The following is a 10,043-nucleotide window of genomic DNA, read 5'->3' on the forward strand; positions in this document are numbered from 1 at the left end:
CGAGAGCAGTGCGAGGGGGTCAGGCAGAAAAAAGAAGCCGCCTCGGCTGGTGTTTCCGCCCGGTTTCGAACCGGGGACCTTTCGCGTGTTAGGCGAACGTGATAACCACTACACTACGGAAACGCCGCTGCCATCACGCATTTCAGTTACATCCCTAATTCTACTCTGCCCCGCCCGTCCCTGCTGTCCCACCCTGCCTGTCCCTGCTGTCCCCTCCCCTCCGTGTCCCCTCCTGCCCCGCACCGCGCCCGGAGCCCCGCGCTCAGCCGGGACCTGCACCCCACGGACCGCGCCAAACGCCCTCGGGACCCGCAGCCTCCCCCTGCCTCCGGTCCCTCGCAGTGCAAGGTCACCCCAGGGCGGGTCTCTCTCGTGTGCCGGGCGCTCCCCACCCACGGCAGTGACAGCGTCCGCGGGAACCAGAAACTTCACGGAGAAGGGGAATGTTTGGCGCTGCTGGCAGGCAGGACGGGAGAGCTGCGAGCTGGGCACCTTGTGTGACACCTGGCAGCGTCGGCTACGCAGGCCTGTCCTAGAGCTGGATCTGAGGAATGGGGAAGTGACTAATTCTCCGGGATTTTCTACTGCACCAGAACTGAAATAACAGATCTTGGGAGTAGCTACAGAAAGGAATGCGGTTTTGCCACTTTTTGCAGAGGGTAACATGAGCCAAACTCCAGCTGGTGGAAAGATACATCCTTGCAATCTTCTCCGATGCTGTCCAGATTGTGAACAGGTCAAATACATTCCCAGTATTTTTTTCAAAACAAAACACATAGTTGAAGTGTACACGTTCCCAATGTCCTTTACCTGGGACATTCCCAGTATACCCTGACCAAAGATGTTGGTGGGATGCCAGAGATGCTGGTGTTGCCATGGAGACTGGGGTGGAAAAGTATTTGTCCAATACCACTGCATTTTGTTTGATTCCTGTGCTTATCCAGAAAAGCATGGGATTGTCATGTCCTGGGGAAATGGGAGCCTGTGGGGAGGAAATGGCAGAGCTCTCCACCTTCCTGACATTATGGTTCAGAATCAAGGGTTTAATTTCCTGAGAGCCTCTTTAACCCTCCTCATTTTGGCACAGAGTTGGCAGGAATTGGCAAATTCTGCTCCAAATCTATCATGACTGAAGCATAATCATGTTGCCACAAGGACTTCCACTCCAGTCCTTTCTTGTATTTTCTGGTGTCCTCTCCCCCGGAATTAAGCTGAATACATGGTCACAGGTGTTGAGGTGAAAGTCAGAGTTTCTCCTAAGAAGATTTCATTTTGGACAGAGGGCTCCTTGCTTCCCTCAGTGACTTCCAGCCCATGCGGATTACTCTGACAGAGTACAGGGAGGCTAAGCCTAAAAAATGTTTCTAAAAGAGATGCATTTTTGTAACAGATTTTCTTTAACTCTTTCTGGAGAAGAACCCAAGATTACAGCTACCAGGGAGCAAGCAGGGAGAAGCCTGTGTTCATAGCACACCAGTAAAAATCATAACATCTAGCACAATTTATTCCTTCTTAGTTAGTGAATACATCTTTCTGAATAGATACAAAATACTTTTTAAAGAGGCTCTTTACCAGACCAATCCTGCACAGCATATGTGCAGCTAAAATTGGGAAGACCAAGAGCTCTACACTACTGTTTCACACTCCTTTGCGCTTGCAAAACGCCTTGCTTTTCCATGGAAATCTCAGGGTGGAAAAACAAACACACAAAAGCTTCTCTGAGGCAGCAGAGGGGTCCCAGGTGATGCTCCGGGGAGCACCGCGGGAAGCATCCGCCTTGCACAAAGAGAGGGCAGGCAGAGATGAATAAAACCCATCACCCAGCACAGCATGGGATGGGGAGGAGGGGGGTGGTGGGGCCGGCACAGCCCTGCTTTGGGGGGATGGTGGGAGAGGAATGGCCTGGTTCCTCATTCAGAGATCCTCTAGTGGGACAGGATGGACATGAACGAAGGCTCAGTTCAGCTCACAGCATCAGGCACCAGTCTCCAAATCCTGATACCAGCTCCTAAATCCTGATACCAGCCCCCAAATCCCAGGCACCAGTCTACAAATCTCAGGTACCAGTGTACAAATCTCAGGTACCAGTGTACAAATCTCAGGTACCAGTCCTCAAATCCCAGGCAGCAGCCCCCAAATCCTGATACCAGCCCCCAAATCCTGATACTAGCCCCCAAACCCCGCTGCAAGCCCCAGGCCCGGCTGCGGGTGCCCGGTGCTGCCCCAGACCCGGCCGCTCCATGCGCGCTCCCTTCCAGGCGCGCTCCCGAGAGCACGCGGCCCGTTCCAAACTCCCGCCGCCCCCCGCGGCCCGCCCCATTGCCCCCTCTCAGCCAATGGCAGCGGAGGATGGAGCCTCTGTAACCAATGGGAACGCGGAGGGCGTGGCCGCAGGGTATAAGATGCGGACGCGGGGCATCTGCGGCCTGTGCCGGGGTAAGCAGGCCCTAGGGCCAACTAACTAACCCTAATGGCGGCTGCCCCCCTCACACCCGCCCGCTGTTTTACTCGCTGACTTTCAGCGGGCAGAGGGAACGGCCTAAGGGAAGGGGTACAGGGATGGGGGGAGAATAGTTCCGGCCTCAAAAAAAGCCAGCGAGGGGGTTCCACACCCCGGCCCACCCTGGGGTTCCTGTCCGTCCTCCGCTACCAGGGATGGTCCCGCCCTCGCCCCTCGTGGAGGCCGCGGTCGGCGGCCTCAGCGCCACTGCCGCCGCGAAGAGTTCGTCTCTGTCAGCCTCGGCGGCGGCCGGGACCAGAGGGCCGGCCCGCCCACCCACCCTGAGCAGCCGGGGGACCCCAGCAGAGCAAAACGGGCGCGGCGCCGCGGGCGCTGAAAGTCCGCGGCTCCCTCAGACGTGGAGTGCGCGGTCGGCGCCCGCCCGACACCCCCAAACCCTCTCACCCTGCTGGGAGGGGCCGGGCCCGCGGTCGGGGTGTGCGGGCGGCCCCCGGCTCTGCTGGGCCGGCCGGGTACCCCGCGCTGAGCCCCCGGAGCGTCGGTCCCCGCCGAGGGTTGTGGTGTGCTCCCCTGGGAGTGCGGGCGGTGGGAGAGATGCTCCCGCCGCCGCCGAGATCGGATCAGAAGAGCCCTGCGGTGAAGGAAGCTCAGAAACGCTGAATTTCATTCATCGAGTTCAAGAAACGTTGAATTTTATTCATCGATTTTAGCAACCAGAAGCTGAATTTGTGAAACGTGAGAGACAGAGCATGGGCAGCTGGGGACAAATACTTGGCTGTAGTGTGGAGCAAGGGTTGTGAAAAGGTGTTGTGGCTTGTCCTCACTTAGCAACTCCTCTTCCTGTGCTCAGACTTTGGCACTGGCATGAGGAAAAGCTCTCCAATGTGTGCCAGGGGCACGGCACCGAACCTGCCCGCTCTGTGCCAGGGGCATGGCACCGAACCTGCCCGCTCTGTGCCAGGGCACGGCACCGAACCTGCCCGCTCTGTGCCAGGGCACGGCACCGAACCTGCCCGCTCTGTGCCAGGGCACGGCACCGAACCTGCCCGCTCTGTGCCAGGGCACGGCACCGAACCTGCCCGCTCTGTGCCAGGGGCACGGCACCGAACCTGCCCGCTCTGTGCCAGGGCACGGCACCGAACCTGCCCGCTCTGTGCCAGGGGCACGGCACCGAACCTGCCCGCTCTGTGCCAGGGGCACGGCACCGAACCTGCCCGCTCTGTGCCAGGGCACGGCACCGAACCTGCCCACTCTGTGCCAGGGCACGGCACCGAACCTGCCCGCTCTGTGCCAGGGTACAACACCGAACCTGCCCACTCTGTGCCAGGGCACGGCACCGAACCTGCCCACGGAGGGCTGAGCCCCAGCACTGTCTCCCTGAGGGAGGAATGCCCAGGGCCCATCCTGTGCCATCACAGGAATTGGCTGCTCAGTTGCCTCTGCTGATGGTTCTGACCGTAGCTAAACCTTTTGGTGTTTCTGCACCTGGCATCAACCTATTAGAGAAGGTTCACCAGACCTGCGGGCACACGTGTGGGACACAGACATAACCCCACAAACTGGGCTTGGGCATCATCTGTGCTCATCAGCCAACTCTCCGTTAATATCTTGAGTGTTTGACCAGTGCCATCTTGTGGCCTTCTGTTTTTTTCCTTCCGCAGAGGATGGAAGTGAAGTCGGGTACTTCATTTTTTTTTTTATTCTGTTTGAAAGAAACCTTCTGCGGCCAGAATAAACAGAAACAGGAGAGGCTGACCCCACACACTTGAAGATATGTAGGGCCTTTCTGGTACTAGAATCTGAATTTGCTTAATAAATCTGATCCAGCTAAAACTAGTGCTGGCTCTGCTGATGGTAATGTTCTTTCTTAGTTCAAACAATTGTGTTTTCACTGTTTTATCTTGTTTCCAGGCAACAGCTTTCACTTAGCATCAAATACTTCATTTCAGACTCTCAACTAAACATGCAGAGCCAAGGTATTTCATGTGCTTAGGACATTATATTTCAAATGAAACTCTACTTACAATTGTCTCTCTGAAAAAAACTCTGGTCTTCTAAATATACCTGGTTTGGCAGCATTTTAAATGATTTTTTTAGCTGTCCCTTCTGAAAGGGGTGGTAAGCTGAAATTGCCAAGTTTCTGTAGTCATAATAAAAGTATGTGCTCTGCAGATCCACAAGCCAGAGAGAAAATGCTAAGGAACTCAGAACTTGGTCTACATTTGTTTCTATTTATTTATGGAAACAAGGAAAACTGCAGTGTGACACTGTTGCAGAGAGGACAACAAACGGTACAGCTTGCTACTTCTTCTGAGCAGCCTGCCCAGCTGCCCTACCTGCCCCAGTGAAACCAGCCAAAAAACATGCTCATGTGCCTTTTTAGGAATGCAAACAGAAGCTCTCAGCTCTTTCACTCCTGAAGTGTTTAAAACCATTTGCAAGTGTGTCAAAGGAATTGGATACAATGTTTCTCCTCAGATCAGATAGGGAAAAAAAATCACCTTACAGCCAGCAGTAATTACCTACCCCAGCAGGAGCTCCATCTTGCATCATCTGGCATTAAGTCAATTTTCTTCCCCCAGAATGTAAGTGCTCATCTTAATCCAGATTTGTTTAATTTCATAATATTTTTTAAATCCTGTTTATGTTTGGGGGAAGAGGAGCTCTTATGCTTGGTGGAGTTATGAAAGGGCATTACTGAGGTTCACACCCCTCTGTTAGTTTGGGATTCAGGGTTGCACGTCCTGGGTGCTCAGGACACAGCACCGAGTGCTCGGGAGGTTCTGTGGCAGAGGTTTAGGCTGACCTTTGAGGGACAGCTGGCTCAGGGCTGTGTAGGGTGGGCATTGCTGCCCTTCCAGGTCAGTCCCACCACATTTGCTGTGCCAGGCTGGGTGCAGGGACAGTGCTGTGACCCAGCCCTGCGTGTCCTCCCAGCAGGATGGAGTGGCCTTGCTGCACTCCTCTGTGCCCGGGGTTCCCTTCCTTATGCATGGTCATATCCCGGTGTTCTGTTTCTGAGCACCCAGAACTTTCTGTCCCTGTGGGAAAACCGATCCTCTTCTGTGGAGAACCTAGGGAAAAAAATCAGCAGAGCATGGATGAAATCCTTTAGGGGATCTCTGGAGAGGTAGCAGTACAGTGCTTGTGCAAACAGCTCTGAGGGTGTTTTGGGGCCCCGAGGGGATGAACACACCTCCCCCATTGCCACATTTCCAAGCGCTGTTTCTCCGGGTGAGGTCTCAGCTGCGGTGCTTGTGGCACGCAGGGTCCTGAGCTGTGCCCCTCTCCTGGCTCTACCCTGACCTCTGCTTTCAGTCACCTCTCAATGCCACAGTCCTTCTTCACTCCCCTTACATGAAAGCAGCAGGATTTTATCTTACACTGCTTTCATTAATCTGTTCCCAGTGTAGGATTTAGCTTTCTTGCATTAGTTTAAAAACAATCATGTTTTTTTGGGTTGGATGCAATGTGTCAGTGCACAACAAGCAAACCAAGGAAGGTTTAAATCAGTGCAAGAGCTTTGTAAGGATGGACAAGTATAGATTCACATGGTGTGCCTTTGTGTGCAATTTGCCATGTATTTGAAATGACCAACACAAAAGCTGAACTTTTTAAACTTCTATTCACTTTCAATTCTGCTAAACAATTCCCAAAGTTGTTGGGAGAGGTGACAGCACACACAGAGTTTGTAAGAACAGCACGAGCAGAGTTAACATTGTACTGAGATATTGAGTCTAACAACACAGTTCAAGTTGACCTTGCTTAAGAGGCAACAAAAGGTGTCTTAAGGAAAAATAATAATTATCAAAGAGCAAAGAATGGTTTAATTCAAAGGCTGTTTAACCTCCGACAGGTCTGGCAAACATTAATAGAACCCTACTCTAATTCTGTTTGTAGATTGCCTCAACAAGGGGTACCTTCAAAATGTGGTTGGATGTGGTGTGTAAGGATATTTCTCAGGAAAAGGAACAGAAGAAGCATATGTCTCAATTATTTATACATGAGTAATTTAATGGTAAAGTGAAGACATGCAATCAAATCTTTGTAAATGTTAAAACACATGGACTAAAGATGGTGTAAGAATATAATAACTTTCTGTGCCTTTCTTTGCCCACTTTTCTGCATTCAACTCAACACACCCAAGCTGGGAAATTATTTTATCCAAAAGAAGTTTGGAAAAATCAACCCCAGGAAGTGCCAAACCTGTGGCACCAGAGCCTGGGAGAAGCTCTGTGGCTCCTGGAGCTGTGCTGGGTGACCCTGCCGTGCCCGTGGGTCGGGTCAGGGCCATTTTCAGCCAGATCCTGCCTCTGCTCGGGCACTTGGGGCTCAGCTTTTCCTCCTGCATTTACAGTTCTCAGGCTGCAGAGACATGATCGTAACTTAGGCCCAATGGTATTTTAAATTTAACCATTATTAGTTAATTTTCTAATATTTGTGTGTACTCAGCTCTGGGTGAAGCCTTCCAAACCCCCAGATCCGTACAAAATGAAGATGTCACAAGTTTGTGTTCGTGTTTACTTCCCAGCTGGATCAGACCTAAAAATGACAGTGGCTTAGGGGTAGCAGGATTTTTTTTCTACCTCTCTTCGGTGAATTGAATTTTGTATTTCAAAGATTTCAATAGGAAGAGCTGATCCTCTGTGGCTGCTGCAGCCTTTGTTCCGCACGTCTAATCTGCGCCCTTATCCCCTGCTGCTGATCCCATTTTTCCAACGGTAGATGGCAACAGCCATTCATTTGTAAAACACCGGAGAGGAACCCGGTGCCTTAACACAGCTTAATGTGCAAAGAGGGGAATTTCAGTGAAACTATGTGCAAATAGTTGGTTGTTTTGGGTTTTTTTTGGTGGTTTTTTTCCCCCCTTTTTTTTTTTTCAAAGTACAAACAAACTGCTATTAAATGGAAACGTTTGCAATTTAAATAAATGTTTCTAATGGAATCTAATTCAAAGGAAAAATTAAAAATTTAGAAAATGTTATTTAAGCCTCACAACAAGGCACGAAAATGAATTGTCATCCCTATGGAAAAAGTATTTAAAAATGCATTTATCAATGTATATTCTAGATAAACTGAAAGATTAAGAAATGTTGGTTAACTGCAGATTTTTATTCCCTTTCAAATTTGCTCAAAACACTACTAATTTGCAGTTTATGTTTGGTTGAGAAAATAATTGATACATATGTTTGCACAAATGAAAGAATTTTATTTCAGTTCTATCCTGTTTAGAATTCACCTTGGCAAAGTATTTTGACAATTTGATCCCATTGGAAACAGTGTCAGAGATCAGCATTTGCAGATATTAAATTTTACTGTTGCCTCTAGAAATTCTTTGTATGATTTGAAACTAGATGTGCACACGTCAGGCTTTCTAGTGTGTTGTAGGATAAATTGCTTTCCATATTTCTCATTTATTTAAATAAATTTACTGCTTGCTTTTGTGGAATACACACTTTGTTTCCCAAAAGCGAACGTGGGAGTTGTGTGAGTGAGGAAGGTAATAATCTGTAACAAAGTTATAACCAAGTCACAGGACTTTTGGGAATTTTACAGCTGCAAGCCGAAGTTCTCGTGCATTATCACAGCGTTCTGGTTTGCCACGATAACGAGTTTAAAGGCTGGAATTTCTCTGTTTTTATTGAAAAGATAATCAGACTTCTGTACATTAATGATGGGATATTGGCAGCTCTGATAATTCCATAGGAAACATTTTCGTGCCGCAATTAGTATTTTAATCAGGTTTTTTCTTATTACTGTATTTGGTATTATCTGAGTTGTACACTTGGGCGCTTCACTGCGCTCCGTGGGGGACAAAACAAGGCAAGAAGGATGAAAAGTGACTGAAATGAAGCAGTGAGAGGGGGGTTTGGTCCCAGGACTGCTGCTGACTCCGGCTGTGCCCTCCTGAGCTGCCTGGATCCGCCCTGTAGCACGGGGGGAAGGACCCGGTGCCCTTTGGGGCTGGGGATGGAACTGCAGAGCAGCTCCTGCTCTCCCCCTGCCAGGGGCAGCAGAGCCACCGAGCCCTGTGGATTCCGGAGAGCCCGGGCATAAAACTGTCCTCCAGCTCGGAAACTTCCAGCAGCAGCAACATTTACCAAACCACCGTGCTCAAACTTATCCTCGCCGGTTCTGAGCCTCCTAAAGAGCAGAATTCCATCACTTCTTTCATCACTCTAATATTCCTTTAAACAACTGTATCATGGGATCCATTGTACTTAGCTGTAGTATGTCTACCGTACAGCCCATGTTTTTCATCACAGGAAGCAGCTTGAACTGCTTATAACACAGGGAGCAGATATTTGTCTTGTTTTAGAGCAGCTTTATATCGTTCAGCTGGCTTTACAGCCTCTTCTGTGTCCGAAGATAAGTCCGTTTAAGGGTAATCCTGAAGTTTTTATCTCCTGCATCGCCAGCCCACACTTTCGTTACCATTCTGCATTTGCTGCTCCAGGCAGCTTTGAACAGCCTGAGCTGGACAATTAAGGGAGTTAACTGGCAAAACTGCTAATTTCTCCCTCTTTCCTTTCACTCTTATCTCGTATTCTCTAAGGTACACGTCTTTATCTACATGTTTCCAAGAAGGTGTTCAATTAATAACTCAGACAAGTCAGAGCTGATAGGATCTTTTCATGTATTAATTTAACTCTTCCTTTCAAAAGGAGTGCCAGAAAAATCACTGTTTTCATGTTTTCTCTATTTATTCTGGCTGGATTTTTTTAATTGAAGTTGCATGCTGTAGTCCTTTGATTCTTCTCCCAAGAAATTATCAGGGATTACAGTAGTGGCCTTACAGGTATTGGGGGGTTCTCACTGATGTCTTGAATAGTGGCTTTCTTCTCTATTAATGTTGATTTTAATTTGTTTTTATTTACAGCAGGAAGATAAACCCACAGAGTTAGCCAGGCAGGATATAGAAATATTAGGTGGATTGTTGCTCAGTTTATGCTTGGGTTTTTCTCTGATAATAAGAATACAACTTAGCTGATGAGTGAAACAAATTTAATTTTCAGTGGACAATCACAAGACTTGTCCAAAGGCAGATGTTTATTTGGTCTGTGAATGATTTAGCAGTTACAGAGAATGATGTTTAAATTCCATTCTTTCATTAGACATGAAGGACAATCAGGTTTAAACTTGCAATAAGAGCTAAGTTATTTGATATTAGAAGAAGAAATCCTTTTGGCTCTTATCTGCAGTTTGAATTGATCTTGCCCTGAGAAGAAACCCTTGTCCTGTGAGCTGTGAGATGCAGAAAAACCACAGTCCCTGTTGGCTGGAACTGGAGATGAGGAGTCCCAGCCCACAGAGCAGCAGGTTGTCTAGTGAACATGAAATGAATAAATTTCCCTGAGAAAACAGGTAACCAAGTCACTAAAACATGATGTTCTATACTAAAAAATCTTTAAAACCCCTCTCAGAGAGCCTGTTTTTTTTGTTTTATTGGAAGTGAAGATAATGATTCTTTATTGGTGTTTTTAATGCCAAAATATGATTTATAAAGTATTTTATAATTTTCTATTCCTATGACTTATAAGTCCATGTTCTAATTGCTTTCAGAGAGAGCAGCCACCATGAA

At 48.4% G+C, this 10,043-nt stretch overlaps 1 long non-coding RNA gene and 1 other non-coding gene across 3 annotated transcripts; both read right to left on the minus strand.

Moving 5' to 3' along the window:
* Positions 1 to 50: 50 nt before the first annotated feature.
* On the minus strand, positions 51 to 123 carry TRNAV-AAC (transfer RNA valine (anticodon AAC)). The gene has a single exon. It is a non-coding gene; the product is annotated as a tRNA-Val (tRNA).
* Positions 124 to 3,487: 3,364 nt separating this feature from the next.
* On the minus strand, positions 3,488 to 5,798 carry LOC134556087 (uncharacterized). 2 transcript variants are annotated; one of them, XR_010081555.1, is made up of 3 exons: positions 3,804 to 5,798; positions 3,604 to 3,671; positions 3,488 to 3,570 (listed from the first exon to the last, which is right to left on the minus strand). It is a non-coding gene; the product is annotated as an uncharacterized LOC134556087 (long non-coding RNA). The 2 variants fall into 2 exon arrangements; XR_010081556.1 differs by having other exon boundaries at positions 3,604 to 3,704.
* Between the last annotated feature and the right edge of the window lie 4,245 nt (positions 5,799 to 10,043).

Source organism: Prinia subflava, chromosome 11 (assembly GCF_021018805.1).
Source record: "Prinia subflava isolate CZ2003 ecotype Zambia chromosome 11, Cam_Psub_1.2, whole genome shotgun sequence".
NCBI lineage: Eukaryota > Metazoa > Chordata > Aves > Passeriformes > Cisticolidae > Prinia > Prinia subflava.